The sequence below is a fragment of the Otolemur garnettii genome, unplaced genomic scaffold (assembly GCF_000181295.1).
Source record: "Otolemur garnettii isolate 467f Iridium unplaced genomic scaffold, OtoGar3 scaffold00186, whole genome shotgun sequence".
Classification (NCBI taxonomy): Eukaryota; Metazoa; Chordata; class Mammalia; order Primates; family Galagidae; genus Otolemur; species Otolemur garnettii.
Genome location: NW_003852581.1, coordinates 2127171 through 2138714, shown reverse-complemented (window position 1 = coordinate 2138714; position 11544 = coordinate 2127171). Strand labels below are relative to the sequence as shown.

At 36.2% G+C, this 11544-nt stretch overlaps 1 pseudogene; it reads left to right on the top strand.

Annotated features, from left to right (window-relative positions):
- The first annotated feature begins 2136 nt into the window (after positions 1 to 2136).
- On the top strand, positions 2137 to 3929 carry LOC100949726 (annotated as a pseudogene).
- The last annotated feature ends 7615 nt before the right edge of the window (positions 3930 to 11544 follow it).

Below are 11544 nucleotides of genomic sequence, written 5' to 3'. Positions count from 1 at the left end.
ATTCAAGGCAGCTCCAATGCATAGTCCACCCCCCAAATGAAAGCCTGCAGGATAGCCCCTTCTGTCTCCAGTCCTCTGTGGAAGGGCTGACAGGCCAGTCTCTGCCTGTTCCCATTCACTCCCTTTCTGTGCTGGCTTTCCTCAGCACCTGACCTCCTCACTGGCTCCTGAAGTCCACCACTGTTTCACTGTGCCCTCAGAGTGATGAGTCCAATTAGATTCCTCCAGCTGGAGATGATTGAGGTTTCTTTTTTCCCCTGCCTTGTTGGGACCAGCTAGTAGGGAGATGTTTCTAGACCACCATCTTGCTCTACCCCAATGAAAGAATCTTACATGGGACAGAGCCAGAAAGCACATCTGAAAACTCAGTATACCCACTTTTCTGACTCACCTCTGAGTCATCTATGTGTATAACAGACTATAACCATCTCAGTTAAAGAAAGATGGCATTGTAGGCCACAGTCTGAAAACTGACAACTCACACAGACATATTTAAATGCATTCTGAACTGATAATGAAACGGCTGCCCCAAAGACAGAGTTTGAAGTTCCAGCCCAGCCCTACTCTACCAATAAATAAATAAATAATAAATCAATGTTAAAATGAAGGAAACAACAATTGTCAGAGAAAAATAACAGAAACTAAAATTAACATTGAAAACATCTGGGACACAGTAGAAAAATTTATAGGCATATAACGAACTAAGAAAATGGAACATCGAATAAAGAGAAAAAAGTATCAACTGAGCCTAAGATTAAGATTAACCAGTTGTTAAAATTATTAAACAACATTTTAATGTGGTTATAATAACCACTCTCAATGAAACAAAAAAAGCATGGTTCCAATAAGTAAAGCCCTCAACAAAGAAATAGGAAACTTCAACAGGGAAAGAGAAACAATAAAACAGAACTAAATGGAAATCCTAAAATTGAAAAATATACTTTCTGAAATTAAAAGTTCAGTGATAAAATGATAGAGGAGTGAGTAAATGACATTAAAGATAGATCAACTAAAACTATCTAATGTGAAGTGAACAAAACAATTAAAAATAATGAATTGACACTCAAGGACCTGTTGGGTGATACCTATATGGAATGATTTAATATACATGTGACTGAAATACCATGTTAGGAGAAACACAATGGAGCATAAAAAGTATTCATAGACAATGACTCAAATTTCCCCAAATTTGGTGAAAAACAGAAAGTTGGAAGATTCAAGATGGTCAGTGAATACTATACAAAATAAAGAAGAAGAAGCTTATGTCAAGGAACATCACAAACTATTAAAAGTTAAAGAGCAAGTCTTCAAAGCAGCAATAGAAAGATGAAATGGTAAGGAACAGGGGTGGGTTGCGTGCTGAGTTTGGGGAGGGATGGAGACAGTGATCCAATCCACATCTGACATCTTTAGAAATTAAAGAGGCCAGAAAGTAATGGAGCAAAAAAAATTTAAGTGATGAAGTAAGGAAAACTGTTAACCCATAATTCTATATCCAGAAAAATTGTCATTAAAAATAAAAGGGAGGCTCGGTGCCCATAGCACAGTGGTTATGGCTCCACCCACATACACTGAGGGTGTAGGTTTCGAACCTGCCCTGGGCCAGCTAAACCACAATGACAACTGTAACAAAAACAACAAAAAAATAATAGGCAGGCATTGTGTGTTGGGGGGAGTGCCTGTAGTACCAGTTACTTGGGAGGCTGAGGCAAGAGAATTGCTTATGCCCAAGAGTTTGAAGTTGCTGTGAGCAGTGATAACCCTGGCAATCTACTGAGGGTGACATAGTAAGACTCTTTCTCAAAATAAATAAATAAATAGGAAATAAAGAGGAGGGCACCTGTGACTCAAAAGGGTAGGGCGCTGGCCCCATATGCCACAGGTGGTGTGTTCAAACCCAGCCCTGGCCAAAAAAAATAAAAATAATAAAAATAAAGAAAACTGGTCCTTTGGTGGAGGAACTGGAAACAAGATGAGGAAGCCGTGAAGAGAGTAACAGATGCAGCAAGAATTAAGGCTGAGGCTGGAGCTGTTTGCTTTGGTGACAGGGTGACTGTGTCTTCCTCAACTCATTTGTCTGAGTTCTACCCTATTAAAGTGTGCTGAGACTACTGCATCTCATGGGTGATATGAGAAATGAAGCCAACAGGTACAGACCCAAGGATCTTAGCTTTAGCTGCTGAAGTTGCAAAAAGTCCTGAGCAAAATGTCCCTGTTATACTGCTGAAGTTAAAAGAAATAATAAACACCATACCTTTAGGAAGGTAAGAGTTGAAGAAAATTAAACAAGATATATATTGTTATGATCTTATTCAGTATTGCCTCTTGGTCCTCAGTCAAGATTGTTCTTGAATCCAGGGTGGTTGGACTACAATATCCCAGCTTACACAGATATTAAGCCATTGCTGTGTGGGCTTGGATCCAGGAAAAGATGCAGAGGAATTTTACAATGAGTTACTTCCATCAGCTGTAGAAAATTTTTTAGTACTAGGGAGATGATTACAAACATGTTTTATAAATACAGCTAAGGCTGAAGAAAAAGATGAATCGCTACACTTCTTCCAAGTTGGGACTGATTCTCTCTTCTGGCTATTGGGAGGCCATGTTCAACTAATAGAGAATGTACGGCAGAGTGATCATTTCTTACACCTACTTCAAGCTGACAGTGTCCAAATAGGATCTACAGTCATGACTATGCTGCAGAATATACTACAGATGAACAGTGGTGATTTACACAGAATTGAAAGAAAAACCCTGCATTCAATTTTAAATGAAATTGTTTTCAAGCTTTTATCAACTAGTCCAGTCATAAGAAGTACTGCTACAAAACTCCTACTGTTAATGGTGAAATCCCATCAAAATATTTTGATTTTACTGAGACTAAGTGCCTGCTACAAAAGACTCAGAAGTCTACTAAGTAAACAGGAAACTAAGACATAATTTAGTCAAGAACTTAAACAGCTCATTGACCTTGTAAGCCCTAAGGCCTACCAGAAAGAAGAACAGCAGAAACTACATCAAGCAGCTTGCTTGATTCAAGCTTATTGGAAGGGCTTTCAGACTAGAAAGAGATTAAAGAAGCTTACATCTGCTGTGACTGCTTCGCAGAGGAGTTTCAGATCTAAACGAACAAAGATAATGATGAAGATAAATAGGCAGAAAGAAGAAGAGGACCTCAGATTATGATTACAGCTTCAGAGACAGAGAGCCATGAGACTTTCCCGAGAACTACATCTAAGTATGCTTGAAATAGTTCATCCAAGTCAGGTTGAAAAACACAACCAGGAAATAGAAGAGAAATCAGTATTGATTATCCAGAAGCATTGGAGAGGGTACAAGGAACAGAAAAATTTTCACCACCAGAGGCCATCCCTCATGGAGTATAAAGCAGCTGTCACACTTCAAAGAGCAGTGCTTAAAATCCTAGTAAAATGTCGTAAGAAAAAGAAACCATTGATTCCTTGGCAAGGACTCCAAGAACTCACTGATGCATGTAGAGTTAAACTGAAGCAACAAGTGGATGACTATGTCAAAAAACATCAAGGCTCTCAGTTGTCAGATCTGGCCAGCAGGGAGCTCCATGCCCATGCTCAGGTATGACTGCAACACTACTTCATGAGCAGGGCCCTAGAAGAGAGAGCCCAGCAGCACAGAGAGGTTTGATGGCTCAAATCAGCACCAAAATTGAACAACTAATGAAGGTACCAAGTCGGAAGGAGGCAGAAGGGAAAGAACCTGAGCTCTCCCTAAGTAGATCCAGGCCTGTGGCAGCCAAGGCAAAAGAGGCCCATCTCACCACCCTGAAGCATATACAGGCACCTTGGTGGAAGAAGTTTGGGGAAGAACCAGGAGATGAGATTGATGTTCCAAAGGATGAGCTTAGTGTAGAATTAGGAACTTTATTCATTGGTGGAATGAAACCACCTTAGAAAGTTACCCTGAGAGATAACAGGAATCTTTTATTTCAGGAGATTGTATTGGTTCTACCTCTGGTATGCTGATAGACTACCACTATCCAAACTTATGATTATCCAAACTTATGATTTTCCGGACATTCCTTTCCAAACAAGGTTTGCAGTAAACAGAGTTATCTTCTGCCTCTCTCTGAATTCTCTTTTTCTTTTCTCCACACCCTCGTCTCTGGCCACACACACAGATTTATGTGGCTTTTATTGTGGAACTAAACTCATTCTGTTTGTACAAAATGTGATATTTCTTTCATTTCTGCTGTTTCCAACTAAAGGTTTTGTCTAAATAAATATTTTCAATAGTTTATTAGAAAGACTTGCCAGGATTACTTAAACTTTCCATGTTTGTTATGTAGAATTCTTGTTTTCTTATTAATATGTAGTAGTATAGGAGGTGTCTTCTTGTTTTGTTAAGGTGAGGAAAGACAGTCAATTTAAGGACATTAAACTATTTTGTATAAAACAATGGTTGAATTCATTTTCTATTTGGTTATTTCTAAAAGGAAGTACACAGAAATATAAATATGAGTCAATGCAAGAAAAATCTTTCCAGATAAAATTGTACTCTTTCTATTAATCATGAAAACCATAAAAAAAAAAAAGAAAGAAAACTAAGATAATTCCAGGTCTGCATTACAAGAACTGCTCAAAGAAGTTTTTCAGGTTAAAGGGAAATAATGTGAGATGGAAACTCAGATCATTAGATAAAAATAAAGAACATTAGAATGGTAAATAGCCAAGTAAATAGGTAAAATATTTTGTTCATTTAAGATTAATTGCTTCATAAGCATAACTGTTTAATGCAAAAATGATAGCATCTTCTTGTGAGTATTATAATGAACATATATATAACAACTGTAGCAGAAAATACATTCTTAATGGTAAATGGACTATAAAACTTAACAATTAATAATGTAAGCCCTAGAGAATATACTAAGAAATAAAATTAAGAGAATCATAAGCAAATATTTATTAGAAAATAAAAAATCTAATTCTAAAAAATTAAACTAAGTCAAAAGAACACAAGAAAGCAGGGGAAAAATGAACAAAAAACAGAGAATATAAATTGAAAACACCAAAAAAAAAAAAATAAGTAGATTCAAACACATGTCAGCAATTTTACCTTAAAAATTACTAAGGTAAATATTCCTAGTAAAAGGAAGAAATTGTCAAAATGGATAAAAAGAAAACAGGTATTCTGTACACTGTCCAAAAGAGATTCACTTTATTTTTTTTAATTTCAGATTAATATGAGGGTCAGATTAATATTTAGGTTACATTGTTTTCATTTCTAAGTTCAAGATGCAATTGAGTCCTTCACCCAGGAGGTGTGTTGAATACCATTACATTGCTCACCTTAGGTGAAAAAAGAGATGGGATTTATAATAAAACATATAGGTTGATAGTAAATGGATATAAAAAGATCATAAAAAGAGCAGAATGTCCATATTGATCTAATAAAATGGATTTCAAGATGAAATATATTCAAGAGATAAAGAAGACTATTTCATAGTGATAAAAGTTTAGGTCATCAGGAAATTTTAACAATGATAAATGTGTGTGTCACATAAGAGACTTTCAAAATATATTAAGCAGGTTGGTGCCTGTGGCTCAAAGAGTAGGGTCTTGGCCCCATATACTGGAGGTGGTGGGTTCAAACTTGGCCCTGGCCAAAAAAAAAAAAACTGGAAAAAAAAAGATTCATTTTAATACTTTTATTATTGGGCAAAATTAAATAGGAACATAGTTAATCTATTGATGTGCAAAAAATTTATCTCAGAATTTATTGGCTTAAAACAATAAACATTGACTTCAATTACTAAACACAGCTTAACTGGGGCTCAATGTCTGGGTCTCTTACAGAGCTGCATTCAAGGTATTGTTTGGGGCTGCACTGATCTTAAATAATACTTCACTGGAGAAGAATCTACTGAAATCCACTGGAGCTCATTTGTAGCTATTGACAGCACTTAGAAGGTCTACTTCAAAGTTCATTCATGTGGCATTGGCAAACCATGTCCTTGATGGCTGTTGGCCATTATGAACATTTGTCCTTTGCTACATGTGCCTCTCTATGAGCTACTTATAATATGTTGGCTCAAGAGCAAGGGCAGGAGGAGGGGGGAGGGAGAGAGAGAGAGAGACTCTACAAACTTTTCTTCATATACTGTTCCGTGCATAAATTATTTCCTTTGAGTGTATTTTGACTCTCCACACCTTTGTCTTTCTATATTTTCATATCCTCACTCATTAGCCAACCAAAACCATAGTCTGTTGCCCATCTTCATATCTCTTTTGGAACCTGACAAAATAAAGAAGTGCCTTGGTATAGCTCCAAGGTAATAATGATGTTTCAAGTGGAGATTTCTTTAAAAATCCCACTTTTATCTTCCTCTTTATTGACTACTTCAGAAACTGCTCTACTATAACCTACAACTGAATAAATATTCATCTAAATTATATTTTTCTTTTAATTTTAGTTTTACTTTTTTTCTAAATCATAACTGTGTACATTAGTGCATTTAATGTGCTGATTTCATATAAAATGTGGAATGTTTGCATGAAATTGGTTAACAAAACCATTACCTTGCTTATTTGTTGTGGTAAGACATTTATACTCTATTCTTAATAGTTCTGAAATGTACCCTGGCCTCCTCTCTCCCCTCCTCTCTCCCTCCTCTTCCTTCCTATAGTTGTGTTTTATCATTGTTATGAATGTGTAGGTAATTGTATATTGGTTTCATAGTAGTATTGAGTACATAAAATACTTTTTTCCATTCTTGAGATACTTTACTAAAAAGAATGTGTTCCAGCTCCATCCAGGTAAACATAAAAGATATAAAGGCTCCATATTTTTATGGCTGCATAGTATTCCATGGTATAAATATAGCAAAGTGTATTAATCCATTCATGGGTCTGTGGGCACTAGGGCTGCTTCCATGATTTGGCAATTATGAATTCGGCTGCAATAAACATTCTGGTGCAAATATCTTTGTTTTAAAATTATTTTTGGTGATCTGGGTACATACCTACTAGAGAAATTGCAAGATCAAACGTAAGGTCTACAAGGGTATCCAAATTGGTCAAAAGAGATCAAACACTCACTATTTGTGGATGATATGATCTTATACCTGGAAAACCCCAGGGACTTCTATCAAGACCAATAAACAGTGTCTCAGGATACAAAATCATTATGTACAAATCAGTAGCTTTTATGTATATCAACAATAATCAAACTTAAAAAAGTCAAGGACTTCTTTTACAGTAGTGCTAAATAAGATGAAATATCTAGGAGCGTACCTAACAAAGGACATGAAAGATTTCTGTAAAGAGAATTATGAAACTCTAAGAAAAGAAACAGCTGAAGATGTTAACAAATGGAAAAACATGACATGCTCGTGAATGGGAAGAATCTACATTGTTAAAATGTCCATGCTACCCAAGGCAGTTTACAGCTTTAATGAAATCCCTATTAAAGCACCATTGTCATACTTTAAAGATCTTGAATGAATTAAATTTTAACTGCCTTAAGAAGCATCACTCTGTATAAAAGAAACCAGAAGGATTAAGCCTTATTGAAGAGCTTTCTTCCTGAAATTAACATGTATTTATTTTTTAAAAAAGTAAATATTTGAAGCATCTTTGAACCTTTCTCCATCAAGTCTGTATTTTCCCAGATGATTTTCTTTTTAAATAAGATATACAGAACTGGCTTGGCACCAGTACCTACCCAGAAGCTGGCAGGTTCAAGCCTGGGCCAGGTTTGCAAAACAATAATGACAACTGCATCCAAAAATAGCCAGGCCATTATGGTAGGCACCTGTAGTCCCAGCTGCTAGGGAGGCTGAGGCAAGAGAAACACTAAGCCCAAGAATTTGAGTTTGCTGTGAGTTGTGATGCCATGGCACTCTACCAAGGGTGACATAGTGAAACTGTGTCTCAAAAAAAGAAAAAAAGAAAAAGAAAAGAAAAGAAAAAGATATACAGAATCACTTAAGCTAAATCACTTATATTACAATTATTTATTTTCTTTAAGTTTGTGTAAACTCACAAGGAAAGGTTTTTCACACTTGTATCCCTAGCACTCTGGGAAGCTGAGGTGGGTAGATCCCCTGAGTTGAGGAGTTTGAGACCAGTCTGAGCAAAGTGATGTCTCATCTCTACAAAAATTACAAAAACTAGATATGTGTCATGGAAGATGCCTGTAGTCCCAGCTACTTGGGAGACTGAGACAAGAGGATCACTTGAGCCCCAAATTTGAGGTTGCTGTGAGCTATGATGCCACAGCACTCAACTCCAGGGTGACTGAGCATGACTTTGTCTCAAAACAAACAAACAAAAACACACACAAAAAATTGTAAATTCTAATATGGTAAGTACTGTGTTTTTGTGATTTACTATGGTCTCCCCAGTGTCTGTCTCAGTTGTTGACATAAGGCAAGTGCTCAAAGAATGATTGTTAAATTAATAATGCTACATGGAGTTTTTTAGAACCCAGCCTTGCTTTGTGACCCAGGTTGGGGTAAAGTGATACAATCACTACAATCTCAAACTTCTGTTCTCAAGTGATCTTGCCTCCTCAGCCTTCTGAGTAGCCAGGACAACAAGTGTGTGCCACCATGCCCAGCTAACTAAAAAAATGGTTTCTTTGGGCCTCACTCTGTTTGCCCCAGCTGTCCTCAAATTTCTAGCCTGAAGCAATCATTCTTCCTTGGCCTCTCAAAGCTCCAGGATTACAGATATGAAACATAAGACCCAGTCAATACCACATAATCTTAATGGAATTATTATAATTGTATTTGACATGTAAGCTCTTACAATTGGGATCTACAAGTTGAGGGTCTGTAAAATAAACTTATGCATTTATTTGCAGTTAATATTACTTGTAGGCCACTTGTGAATACATGTGATAGACCACTTGTGAATACATGTGGTATAAATCTTCTATCAAGACCAATTTCAAGATACCAACTTGATATCACTGAATGTGGACATTGACTCTTGGAAGCTGGTATGAGTAGGCTCCAGTACACCACTGCTCAGATGCCAGGTCCCACTTATTCCACCATATAAAGCTTTGGATATTGGAACCTTCAAATTATAGGTTTAATATTTCTCCTCCCTAAAACAACCTTAAAATGCCTGACATTTTACCAAGTGCTCGTTTGCTTGCTTTCTTTCTTTCTTTCTTTCTTTCTTTCTTTCTTTCTTTCTTTCTTTCTTTCTTTCGAGACCGAGTCTCACTATGTGGCCCTAGGTAGAGTGCTGTGGCATCGCAACCTCAAACTCTTGGGCATAAGTGATTCTCTTGTCTCAGCCTCCCAAGTAGCTAGGACTACAGGCACCTGCCCCAATGCCTGGTTATATTTCTGTTGCAGTTGTCATTATTACTTAGCTGGTCCAGGCTAAGTTTGAATCTACCAGCCTCAGTGTATGTGGCTGGAGCTGTAACCACTGTGCTATGGGGGCCGGGCCCAAGTGCTCTATTTCTATAAGAGGGGAGTCTGTAATTAGCCTTGTTGCCATAATCTAGTAGTTCTCAAAATGAAGCCACAGCAATTGTAGCAATACCTGGGAACTTTATAAAAAATATCCCAGGCAAACTCTCAGTCCCCACTCTGTATTTATCAAATTAGAAATCTTTGTGTGTTTTTTTAATTTGTAAAAGATTTTACTAGACATAAATAATAGAGCACTTGGTTAATAATTATATATTAACATATTTATGGGGTACAGAGTAATATTTTGACACATGTATACAATATGTAATGATCAAATCAGAGTAATTAGTATATCAATCACTTTAAACACTTATCATTTCTTTATGTTGTGAACAATCAAAATTTTCTCTTCTAGCTAGTTGAAAACTACAATAAATTCTTCCCAGTCATGAGCATGGTATGTTTTTCCATTTGTTAACTATGGAATAATATGAAGCTTAAAAAAGATGGAGACTTTAACTCTTTTATGTTTATACGGATGGACCTGGAACATATCATACTCAGTAAAGTATCTCAAGAATGGAGGAAAAAGTATCCAATGTACTCAGTACTATTATGAAACCAAGTTACAATCACTCACGCTTTCATATGAAGAATAGATCACAATTATGGCCCAGGATGAAAGAGGGAGGGGGGATGAGAGGGGAGGAGGAGGCCAGATGGAGAGAGGGTGAATGGTGGGATCACACCTATGGTGCATATTGCAAGGGTGCATGTGGGATCTATTAAGTATAAAGTATAAATGTCTTAACACAATAACTAAGTAAATGAGGTGAGGGATATATTAACAAATACAATGTAAGCATTCCAAATTGTATATGAAATCAGCACGTTGTACCCCCTAAATGCATAAGTGTAAACAGGATCTACCTCTTTATGATTTAGTAAAAAATAATAATAATAATAAAATAAACAAAGACTTAAAAGGAAAAAAAAGATTAAATAGAAAGAAATAAAAATACAATGAATTATTATTAACTGTAGTTACCCTATAGTACTATAAAACACTACAATTTATTCCTTTTATCTAGCTGTAATATTGTTTCCCTATATCAATCTCTCCCTGGTCTCCCCTCCTCCCTACTATTCCCAGCCTCTAATAATAAGTCTACACTTTATTTCTATGCACTCAACTTTTTTACCTGCCACATATGCATGAAAATTATCAACATTTATCTTTCTATGTCTGACATATTTAACTTAACACAATGACCTCCAGTTCCATGCATATTGCCACACATGACAAGATTTCATTCTTTATTTCTGGATAGTATTCTACTGTGCATATACAGCACATTTTCTTTTTCCAAGGAATCTTCATTTCAGCAAGCCGTCCAGGTAATTCTGATACATGCTTAAGCCTGAGAACTTTTACTCTAAAACCAAAATTCAGTAGGCCTTGACACAGTTCCCATAGGCACTTGCATTTTTTATCAGCTACAATCTTTTTCTCATGTATGCATATGTAATTTCAATTTCTTTCCCCTTTACTGAATCTTATTCCACTTATTTGAAGGGACTGCTATCTTGGCCTACAATTATAAATAGAACCCTGAATAATTAGAAACATCTGGCAGCTGAGATGGAACCAATTCCACATACCCAACACAGCAAGATTAGTCTTCCTATTCCATTTGCAAACCTTTCCCCAATAGCCTTCTAGTAAGCTTTCTGCCACAGGTTTTGGTTTTAGACTCAAAGACCTAGAAAATTTAAGTAAGAAGCATGATGGTGTTTTATTTCCTTTTTCCATCTTTTTAATGGGTACTTTAAAATGAGATTTAGGTATTATTGTAGTTTTGAGAGCCTCTGAAACAAATGTAGGCTTAAAAAGTGTGCCCTATAACAGCTGTAGAAAGATTAAAATATAGTAAGCAAATTTTCAGTGATAAATTTCTTAGTTGACATGTTATTTAAGAACTAAATCCCAGACCCTTTTCCTGAGAAAGGCACTTCCCAGAGGCTACTTGCTTTACCCTGTCCTGTTCTGTGACAGGAGTATAGGAAATATGCTAACAGAATACAAAACACTGAAAAGAAAAGAAAATTAAAGTCATATTTTAAATCACCAGAAA